This window comes from Lissotriton helveticus, chromosome 6 (genome assembly GCF_964261635.1).
Source record: "Lissotriton helveticus chromosome 6, aLisHel1.1, whole genome shotgun sequence".
NCBI lineage: Eukaryota > Metazoa > Chordata > Amphibia > Caudata > Salamandridae > Lissotriton > Lissotriton helveticus.
The window spans coordinates 365,694,021-365,705,915 of record NC_136067.1 but is presented as its reverse complement, the minus strand read 5'-3'; the positions used below and the strand labels follow the sequence as shown (position 1 = coordinate 365,705,915).

Genomic DNA, 11,895 nt, shown 5'->3' with positions numbered 1-11,895 from the left:
GAATCATGTGCAAGGGAGCTAATGTGGAATGTGAAGGACTACAATAGCTTAAAAAAGTTGGGACCTTGGTGGGTCTGATAAGTAGCTTAAATGTGAATCCAAAGTCATTCATTTGTTTTGCACTTGGATGTTTCAGAGGCTCCCTCTTGATGTACGGTATTGCCAAAGCTTTACCTTATTGTTGGACTAATCTCAAAGCTGTACAAACTTAGGCTACAGGTTTTTGAGTTTTAAAAGGAGTCTTTAAGGATTAGTGATGACTTCTTTTGATTTGTTTATCTCCAGGTACACTACATTCTAGGGGACAATCAGCAATGCTACCTTGGTTTGAGGCAGATTTAAAGCTGCATTATTTTCTCATGCTAGGCTCCTGAAGCCCTGCATGAAGATAGCACAGTACTCTCTTTAGATGGCCACTCATCTCTTTCCTTTCCAACTCATCTCATTCTAACGTATGTTTTCAAATGATTTTGACTCTGTCAGGAAAGCTGAAGCTAGAGGACTAGCAGCAATTTCAGAACACACTTTGCAGCTCCTCCTAGTCCCAGATGTCTGATTTAATGTTGACAGTTTAGCATCAGTGACCACCATGTGTGAGGCTAGGGTCTGAAAAAAGTCAATACAATCCTCCAATCTTTCTCACTGAAGTGAAAGAACCCAACATTTGCTGTTGCTTTCAAAGTGATGTATAAATCACCCAAAACCTTGGAGTGAAAAATTGTCTTTTATTGCTCTTAAACTACAGGGTTAAGGTTGGATTTTCTTGACCTTGATATGGGGTTTCCTTAGCTGGATTCATAATCAATCAGTCAATCAGGAGTTAGTAAAGCATGGCTACTCACCTATGAGGGTCTCAAGGAGTTGAACTGAAAGTTAATTAACTTGAGCCTCTGCCAGCTTTCAGCCTGTGCTCAGTTTGACTAGGTGTTAAATGGCTTCCATGAGCAAACAGTAGGCTGACATGAATGGCAGAGTTGATTCCTCTGAACTCCACAGAATATCCATGTCAAATCCTGCTCGACGGGTTTGATGAGCCACCTGTACCACCTGGGGCATTCTTGAAAGGGAGAGAACAGGATGTCAAGTCAATTCTTGTGGATCCCGTCTGGTTGAAGAAGCACCCTGCTTTTGTCATCCTTGACTTCTGTCTCTTGGTTTTATGTGGGTACAGTGCCTGCTTCAAACTGGATTTTAGTGTTCGATGTGTGAAGACACTAGAATTATCATAGTATACTCCACACGCTCACTTCCAGCACCCAAGTTGAGCGTTATTTAAGACTTTTACCATCTTGGTTTTGCCCTGACCCACTGCATTTTTGGCCTCTTTGTAGTACGGTAGTCAGGAGCTGCTGCAAAAGTAGGGAGATCAGCACATGGGAAATTTTACCCCATTGGTTAGGAATGGGCAAGGAATTACCCCATCCACTATCTCTTAGGTCTTAAAACTGTGGGGCGCGCCCCCCTGGGGGGGCGCCGCATCCCTTCAGGGGGGCGCGCACTTCACACCACACTGATGCTTCCAGGAACAAGACGTGCATCTCAGCCCGGGCTGCTACAGCTGCTGGGGGCTCGGCTGAGAGTGTCAAGAGTCACAGGTCTATAAAGGCCAGAGGCAGGCACGACGATTTCGGAGAGGGGGGGCTAAGTTTTATGGTCATGGAGATGCGGGGGCACTAAAGGCTGGAAAACAACAAAGCCTTATTAACAAGTAAATGGTCTTTTAAAGACCTGTGAAGTACTGAGGTTGGCAGCTCCAAAATTGTCTGTGTGTGTGCCCGGGAAGCTGCCTCAGCCCGGGCTGACACACACACACACACACACACACTCACACACAACAGGTGGGGGGAAGAGGCATGCCTGACACAAGCTACTGGATGGGGTAACATCCAGTAGCTTGTGTCAGGCATAACTCTGAAATCTCTAGGCACCCATTTCAGAACCCTTTCTGGACCTGCGAAAGATCAGCAGAGGATTGGACCTGCTGTCTGTGACGTGAGAGGACCTCGGACTGACTGGATTTACTCCCTCTTGTATCAAGGACAAAGAAGTGAACTCCGAGTGGACTCAGTTGGCTGATCTCCCGTGTGGCCAAAGGCATCGAGCTGCAAGAGGCCTTTTCTTGGAAGTACCCAGCTGACCAGAGCAAACTTTACCTGGCCTGGACCCTGAAGTTGGCCTGTGGCTGAAACCCTGTGAGTCTTTAAATGACTCCCCTGAAATTCTTGGGGGCTTTAGAAGAGTACTCCTGTGGTTGCTAGGCATTTAAAAGACTAAGGGCCTCATTTATAAATGGATTGGTGCAGGGCAGTACCGCAATTCTTCTTGCTGTGCTATTCTGCCCTACCCCAATGTGAAAGGGCATCAATGCACCGTATTTATGAAATACGGTGCATTCCTGTCCTTTCCTCCTTTGCTGCCTAGTGCCAACGTAGGCACACTTGCACCATGATGCAAAGGTGCTTCGTGGCAGGCAGGATTGATTTGTGCAGGAAGGGGTACCTTCCTGCACAAAAACAATCCAGAGAGGTGTTTTCCTCGGATCTATGACATAATATCGACAGACAGAATATAGACATACAAAAATATCGAAGCAAAAATATCGACATCAAAAATATCGAAGTTCTATCTACATAAAGGTAAGTAAAAAATATCGGAAAAAAATATCGTAGTACAAAAATATCGAAGTAAATATCGTTTTTTTAAATGTATTAATAATAATGTAAAAATAATATAAAAATACATATAATTTAACAAATTATAGATATAAACATTAAAACATATTTAAAAAATAATAACTAATACATATACATTCAAAATAAATTCAAAACTCCACATATAAATTAATATATATACCTATTCTACATATTGCATCAGTAGTGAAAACGTTGGATAGCGTAGCGAAAAAAATTACTATTCCCACTCCAGAGGGTGCAACCGTAGGGAAAGCGCTGGATAGTGTAGGGGTAAAAATTACTATTCCCACACCAGAGGGTGCAATAGTAGGGAAAGCGTTGGATAGCGTAGGGGAAAAAATTACTATACCCACTCCAAAGGGTGCAACAGTAGGGAAAGCATTGGATAGCGTAGGGGTAAAAATGACTATTCCCACTCCAGAGGGTGCAACAGTAGGGAAAGCGCTGGATAGCGTAGGGGTAAAAATTACTATTCCCACTCCATAGGGTGCAACAGTAGTGAAAGCGTTGGATAGCGTAGCGGAAAAAATTACTATTCCCACTCCAAAGGGTGCAACAGTCGGGAAAGCGTTGGATAGCGTAGGGGTAAAAATTACTATTCCCACTCCAGAGGGTGCAACAGTAGGGAAAGCGTTGGATAGCGTAGGGGAAAAAAATACTATTCCCACTCCAAAGGGTGCAAAGGTAGGGAAAGCGCAGGATAGCATGTGTTATATTAACAAACTTATCAATTAGATATTTTTTTTAACAAAATAAAAGATATAATATTTTATTTACAAAAATATATTACTTAATACCAAATATGTATAATTAATATTTACTTAAATAACAAAAAATTACTTCCCACGCTACTCCCCCTTTAACACACAAAACACTAAACATAAAAAACCCACAATTAATATAAATATCAATTAATCAATTATTAACACTTAATATTATTAAATTGATGTAATTATAAATTAACGAATTGACAAATTTTAATGACCAATTAATAATTAACAATTAATAATTAATAAACCAGATATTTACAAGAATAAACAAAACTTATTAATACATTAATTAATATTATACAATATTTAAAAAAACTAATTACCAATTAATTAATTAACAATTAATTAATAATAAATATCAATAAATAAATACAATTTCTTTAATTAATTTAATTTAATTATTTCACACCCAATTCCCCTATAAACACACAACCCACTACACCTAAATAAATTGCATAAAAAATGTAATTATCATTTAATCACTTAATAATAATTAGTTACCAATTAATTATTAATTAACAATAGCAAAAAATAAAAAATATTACTACATTAACTCTAATTAAATTAATTAACTAATTAATAATAGTTAATTACCAATTAATTATTAATTAACAATTCATTATTAATCAAAAATATTTTTTTTTAAACATAATAATTAATTAGTTATAATTAAATTACTTCCCACCCTATTCCCCTATAAACCCACAACCCGCTCGGATACTAAAATGCAAAATGTAAACAAAATTACTAATTTCTAAACATACATTAAAAACATGTTTAACAAACATATAAAATACATAATAAAATACATACCACTAAACAAAATTTCGATATTAGTAACATAAATACCTTAATATCGATATACTGTCCATCGATATTATTGCGCATCGATATTCTATACCATCGAAATTAAAACATCGATATTATTGTATATCAATATTTTAATTTCGATATTTTGTCTCCCTACCGTTTTCCTCATTCTATGTGTTCTGCAGAATGAAGCATCTGTGGAGAGAGGAAAGAATGAGGAGAAATTTAATATTTCTCCTTGTTACACCTGCCTTAGGGAGGCATTAGGTTTTGGCACTGCCCTAGGTTTATGTGATTTTATTAATCTGAGCCAGTGTTAAAATCCATGCAAGTTGCGTTGGAACACATTGCAATGCCCATGGAATACCTACTTGATGAAGAGTAAGGCAACGCAGCGCTTTGCAGTGCCTTGTTTTACACCATATCTGTGAGGGAATGCAGAGCCGCGCAGGGTGGCTTTGCGTCGCCTCATAGATATGATAGAGTGGCCTGCCCCACCGGAGCATCAAGAAAGTGATGCTCCAGCTGCGCAGGCCTCATGTAAATAATGTACCTGCTTTGGGCCAAATATTGGTATTAGGGACTAGAGAACTCAACTTTTACATTTAGTAAAGGGAGGCGAGGAGTATAATGTGGATGAAAATAAGACGATACCTAGTTCTATACCTGAGAAAACTTTAATTAGCAGTAACTGCAAAGGCTTATTGTCTATTCCACAAGTAATAATATTTTTTGTAAAAAAGGCTAATAACATTTATTGTGAATCACGGTTGGCACCTACAGTACAAGGACATTAAACTAAGAAGAGATCTCTTTATTTGTTCTATTTAATTTAACCTGCTTCAGTTCATCTGTTGGCCAGTATCTAATGTTCTAGATTAAATATATATATATATATATATGCACACGATTTGTTTTAACAACAAGGATTTGAGTCAGTGTGTATTAATTCTTACCAATGATTAATGCATTACTGTATAACATTTTCAACAGTGTTAATGCATCACTACTCAGACCCTCCAGAGTTTCGCGATTTCGCGATTCACGAAAAAATCGCGAAATTGGCCATTTAGCGCGATGGCCGCGATAATTATAATCATTACCGCGATATTTGCTAGAAAGTGTCTGCAACACAAACAAAGCCCGTTAATTGGCTGTGCGTGCACACGTCACTACGTGATCCCGGCCAGCCGTCCAATACCTGCTTCCTCCTGACCAATGTCTCCCGTTTGTTGAGGCTAATAAACTTTTTCACAACCCCCCACTTTGGCAAAACCCACCGTTTCTATGTTGTCACGTCCTCTCTTGCGCTTGTATCCCTGATCCTCTGCAGGCGGGTCTGTATGCTGAGGCCAGGCTTCATTAATGAAATACCGGAAACATTCGGAAACACCGCTGCATGGCTGGCTTTGACACGCATGCACAAGGCACGAGCGCCCGGACCAGCTGGGTCCATGTGTCTCTTCTGCCATTAAACAGGCCTTCTCCAGCCTCCCAGGTGCTCTGTGGAAGCGCAGGATCATTAATCACCGGATATAGGCCCGGCGCTTGGCGGAGCTTCCATTCCACATTCGTAGGTGGGGGTCTGTAAAATGAAGTGTCAGGGGAGACTGTAAAAGTTCAGCGTCCGCAGTGAGGTCAAATCCTTCATCTCACCTGCTTTTGGAAGGAGCGCTTTCTTACCGGTGGTCCCAGAGGAATGCAAGACACCTCATTCTATGAATGAATGAAGTTTTTGTAGGATCACGTTTCCAGCCGTGGCTCTGGGCACTAAATCAGCAATCACATGGGAGCACTAAAACATGTACTTGGCCGTTTTATCTGTTGTAGTAAGGGTTGATGTGCGGCAGTGTCTCTCCTCTGCTGTTAAAATAAGTTATGTTTTTAACACGTACTCAGAGGTAGGCGAGAGAAGCAAAAAGTATTCATCCTCTTTGTCCTGGATCAAAATACAATATATTTAAAACATTTCAAGAATATACTTGTTTCCCCTTCAACCTAGGACGAGACACCTGCCACTAACTATAGTTGTCAGTTATACTACATAAATATACCTTCAGTTATATGTTTTTCCAAATTTACCAGTGCTGCATCAGTCATTCATATTTCTTTCCAAAGGACCTGGATAGGTAAACATCTCGCTTTGCCAAATCCTCTGTCTGTGTTCCACTGGCACCACACTCATTGAGCCAATCACATCATCCCACATCAGGAGGCAATTCTTTTTTTGGTTGCTGTTGGGGTTACCAATCGTACAGACCCATTGCATGTTAAGTGTCAGAATCTTTTTACCAAAGTACATTTTCGTTTTGATACTAGCAAGCACACGTCATATATGCTAACAACGCAGCCATGCTACGTTGTAACTAACTTCGCCAGACTATACAACAGACTTCAAGCTCAGTGGTATATAATAAAATAGGGCAGAGGATTATTATGCCTGCTACAAAGTACGTGAATCAGATTACAAAGGCACTAGGCTAGTGTCCTTCCATTTCTCGTACTTTGCTGCAGTTTCAAGATATTCTTAGAGTTTCGAATTGCTCAAATTGGGGTAATTTCTGATATTTATCTGTTTTCCTAACTTCATTGCTTGATTTTGTTCAGGAGAAAGTGTCACTCAGTCATTGAAAGTCACTCATATTTACAGAGAATTTATGAAAATGGCACACATAAGCAATCTGAAACCCTGGCAGTTATGTACCCTGCAGCAGCGCTTCCGAACTGCTGGGGATATTTTAAGGTGCCTTTTAGATGAGTGGAATACCCTGTTAAATCAGTTTACATTGATTAAAGGCTGAAAAGGAATGATTACGAAAAAAATAAGGTGCCGCAATAATGCCGCTAAATTTCCACTTTAGTGCCGCTAAATTTCAAATATTGTGCCGCTAAATTTGCAAATCTATGCCGCTATATCCTGGGGGGTCTGACTACGGGAAGTATATTGATTGACCTAGCAGGCTCAACAGGGACATCTATTAGCAGCCTGCGGTATTGCATCCCTCTGGCAGAACTGAACAGGTTAAACCCCGGGACAGGAAGTCCCCGCGCAGAACCATGGTTCACACTTCCGCCACTCCTTACTCGGAAGTTAAATCGACGCTACTTTTCGGAAACAAACCACCCGGAACTGCACCATTGCTATGGGGGGAGGGCACGCTTCAAGTCACCAGAAAGTTATCGGCCAGCTTGTTGGCCCAATATCTGCCCTTGAGAATTTGGGCATTTAATTAACAGAACAGTTTGTACGGTCGCAAGAAGCAGCAGAACTGGAGACCCCTCTCAAAGCTCTGCGAGCACGGACACTGGGTCATTTCTGTTCTGTCCTACGACATGAGGCAAAGTAGAAACAAACAAATGTTTCGAATTGAAAAGAAGCCTCGTAGAAAACAAAATGCTACGTGGAGGCAAATGGGTGAAGTACCGCAGGCTGTCGCACGGTGTCCCTGCGGAGCCCACGGGGACATCTAGTGACGGCCTGTGGAACTGCACCTTCACTGCTGGCATGGAATATAATAGTGGAAACATTCATTTGCGAGCTGTCAAAGCAGTTTTTTTCTTTTGTGTTATCTTTCATACATTGTAAAGGAAAGGAAAGGCCCAGCTCTTTGTAGAGTTTCAGGTCTGTACTCTGTCAATATATTCTGCGCTGTTCTGTTCAGACTCTTACTGTTCCGCATTTTTCCCTGTCTTTTTGTGTTTTACTGCGTGCAGGATTCAAAACTAGCTCACCACTTAATTTTGAAAATCCCGAGAAATTACCCTCTCCCCATTAGTGATGCTTCCCAGCGTGGAGAAGGAAGGGAGGGGCATATTACCAACAAGTAGCGAAAATTATCGCTAAATAGGCTTAGCGACGATTTTTTTATCGCTGCCTATCGCTGGATATGTTAACGGAGAAAACATGCTACTAGCAACGTTTTTCTCCATTGTGCTAAAATATCTAGTGATAGCGGCAAAATGCGTGAGTATCGCTGAGAATACAGCGATAGCTGAGAATACAGCGATATCCACGCATTAGCGACAAAATGCTCCTAGCCATGTTATCCACCTCCCATTGGATAACATGGCTAAGAACTGGTCTGAGCAGGCGTTCATTTTTGGCAATAGCGGGAATATTTCCATCGCTACGCCTGCCTTGCTAATAGGCGATAGCGACGTTAGCGACTGCTTTCAGTCGCTAACAGGTTGGGTATGCCCACTTTGCATGTCATTAGCAATAAATATCGCTAACATGCAAAGCGGGCCCCAAACTGCTCGCTATCGCCTAAAAGCTGTTGCTAACATCAGTTAGCGACAGCTTGCTAATAGAGCGATAGAATTATCGCCGCTTAGCAGCCGAAAACGGCCGCTAAACCGGCGATAATTGCCTATCGCCACCCTTGGTAATATGCCCCACAGTTAGGGGGCTGCTCTGTCGCCTGCGAATACCAATTCCTCACTTGAAGAGGATTAAGAGCACAACACAGTGAGAATAAGTAGTCTAATTCGATCAATGGGAAGGGAGGTGAATTATACGATATACGGCCAATGCTAACAGATCTGTTGAATAAAGGTTGTGCTACCTATTAACATGTACTAATTGATTACTTGATTTTGTATTTTGTATATGGCCTGATTTGTTGTAAATCGCACAACAAAAAGATTAATTAAAAAAGTCCAATCTATTAACATTGGCATATTGAGCTTTTCCTCCTTGAAGCAGGTGCTAAATTAGAGAAGTGTTTTTGTTTCTCTAACCATTCACATTTTGTCTGTGTGCTGCACTGTACAGCAGACATCTAATTTGTGTCTATGCATAGGATTTTGAACTGAAAGCGCATGCTTCTAGTACAAATCCTAAGCTAGACATTGCACGCTCACCCCTTTGCGCCATGGTGCAACGGTTATGCATGCCACTAGGCAGCTTGTTTGTGCACCAGTTCAAGGAATGACAGCAGCAGCATGCACTTTTTAATAAATATGGCTCTGCACTGCATTTTCCCCTTGTGTGATGCCTGAACATTGGTTACTGCTCTGCTTTGTGCAAATATATAGTTTGCCCCATAGTAAAAAACAAATTACAGGAAAAAACTGTTTGGAATGTATACATGTGACACATTCACAAGGCAGGGCATGAGAAGGATTAAAAAGGCCAAGGTACAAGAAAACAAAATCATGTGCAAAGGATCTAATGTGGAATGTGAAGGACTACAATAGCTTAAAAAAGTTGGGACCTTGGTGGGTCTGATAAGTAGCTTAAATGTGAATCCAAAGTCATTCATTTGTTTTGCACTTGGATGTTTCAGAGGCTCCCTCTTGATGTACGGTATTGCCAAAGCTTTACCTTATTGTTGGACTAATCTCAAAGCTGTACAAACTTAGGCTACAGGTTTTTGAGTTTTAAAAGGAGTCTTTAAGGATTAGTGATGACTTCTTTTGATTTGTTTATCTCCAGGTACACTACATTCTAGGGGACAATCAGCAATGCTACCTTGGTTTGAGGCAGATTTAAAGCTGCATTATTTTCTCATGCTAGGCTCCTGAAGTCGTGAATGAAGATAGCACAGTACTCTCTTTAGATGGCCACTCATCTAAATCCTTTCCAACTCATCTCATTCTAACGTATGTTTTCAAATGATTTTGACTCTGTCAGGAAAGCTGAAGCTAGGGGACTAGCAGCAATTTCAGAACACACTTTGCAGCTCCTCCTAGTCCCAGATGTCTGATTTAATGTTGACAGTTTAGCATCAGTGACCACCATGTGTGAGGCTAGGGTCTGAAAAAAGTCAATACAATCCTCCAATCTTTCTCACTGAAGTGAAAGAACCCAACATTTGTTGTTGCTTTCAAAGTGATGTATAAATCACCCAAAACCTTGGAGTGAATAATTGTCTTTTATTGCTCTTAAACTCCAGGGTTAAGGTTGGATTTTCTTGACCTTGATATGGAGTTTGCTTAGCTGGATTTATAATCAATCAGTCAATCAGGAGTTAGTAAAGCATGACTACTCACTCATGAGGGTCTCAAGGCGTTGAACTGAAAGTTAATTAACTTGAGCCTCTGCCAGCTTTCAGCCTGTGCTCAGTTTGACTAGGTGTTAAATGGCTTCCATGAGCAAACAGTAGGCTGACCTGAATGGCAGAGTTGATTCCTCTGAACTCCACAGAATATCCATGTCAAATCCTGCTCGACAGGTTTGATGAGCTACCTGTACCACCTGGGGCTTTCTTGAAAGGGAGAGAACAGGATGCCAAGTCAATTCTTGTGGATCCCGTCTGGTTGAAGAAGAACCCTGCTTTTGTCATCCATGACTCTTGTTTCTTGGTTTTATGTGGGTACAGTGCCTTTTCAAACTGGATTTTAGTGTTCGATGTGTGAAGACACTAGAATTATCATAGTATACTCCACACACTCACTTCTAGCACCCGAGTTGAGCGTTATTTAAGACTTTTACCATCTTGGTTTTGCCCTGACACACTGCATTGTTGGCCTCTTTGTAGTACGGTAGTCAGGAGCTACTGCAAAAGTAGGTAGATCAGCACATGGGAAATTTTACCCCATTGGTTAGGAATGGGCAAGGAATTACCCCATCCACTATCTCTTAGGTCTTAAAACTGTGGGGCGCGCCCCCCTGGGGGGGCGCCGCATCCCTTCAGGGGGGCGCGCACTTCACACCACACTGATGCTTCCAGGAACAAGACGTGCATCTCAGCCCGGGCTGCTACAGCTGCTGGGGGCTCGGCTGAGAGTGTCAAGAGTCACAGGTCTATAAAGGCCAGAGGCAGGCACGACGATTTCGGAGAGGGGGGGCTAAGTTTTATGGTCATGGAGATGCGGGGGCACTAAAGGCTGGAAAACAACAAAGCCTTATTAACAAGTAAATGGTCTTTTAAAGACCTGTGAAGTACTGAGGTTGGCAGCTCCAAAATTGTCTGTGTGTGTGCCCGGGAAGCTGCCTCAGCCCGGGCTGACACACACACACACACACACACACACACTCACACACAACAGGTGGGGGGAAGAGGCATGCTGAAGCCTTTTGAGCCCATGGGCGTTGTGCGCCTGGTAAAGACCATGTGGCTTAATTACAAGCCCCTTGCCCCACTTTTGCGTCACTTTCAACATGGAAAAAGTGACGCAAAAATGGCACAAGGGGCTTGTAAATCTGAACCCATGTGCATATTTACATGCCCTTGTAAACTGATTAAAGAGGTGGTTTGTTTTCTGCTTCCAGTACTCCCTGTGCCCCCACTCTGCCTATTCCTTACATTTTACTTTTTACTGCCTTAATGTGATTATGCATTTCATGAAAGGGAATATAAAGTAGGGTTACCAAAATAAAAATGCCAGCCATGTGCTGTTTAAAGAGCCTGCAAAGGCCTTGTCTTGACACTAAATAGGGATATAATTAAAATAGTATGTATTCCTTTTTAATGTGACTTTCAATCTTTGTTCCCTTTAATTATGTCATAGATCATTCAGGTAGCCTTAGAACACAATTAAAAATGTTTTCTATGTATTTTTGCTGTTCCAAGTGTGCACCGATCAGTGCTGAAAATAGGCTTTAGGGGACTGCTTACTTTTGTACCTTCTGGGACATCAATATAATGAGCTAGCAACCCTAATCGCAAGACTGGAAG

At 41.3% G+C, this 11,895-nt stretch overlaps 1 pseudogene; it reads right to left on the bottom strand.

Moving 5' to 3' along the window:
- Positions 1-1,654: 1,654 nt before the first annotated feature.
- The window catches only part of LOC144762313 (uncharacterized), a 30,631-nt pseudogene continuing 20,390 nt past the window's right edge, over positions 1,655-11,895 (bottom strand).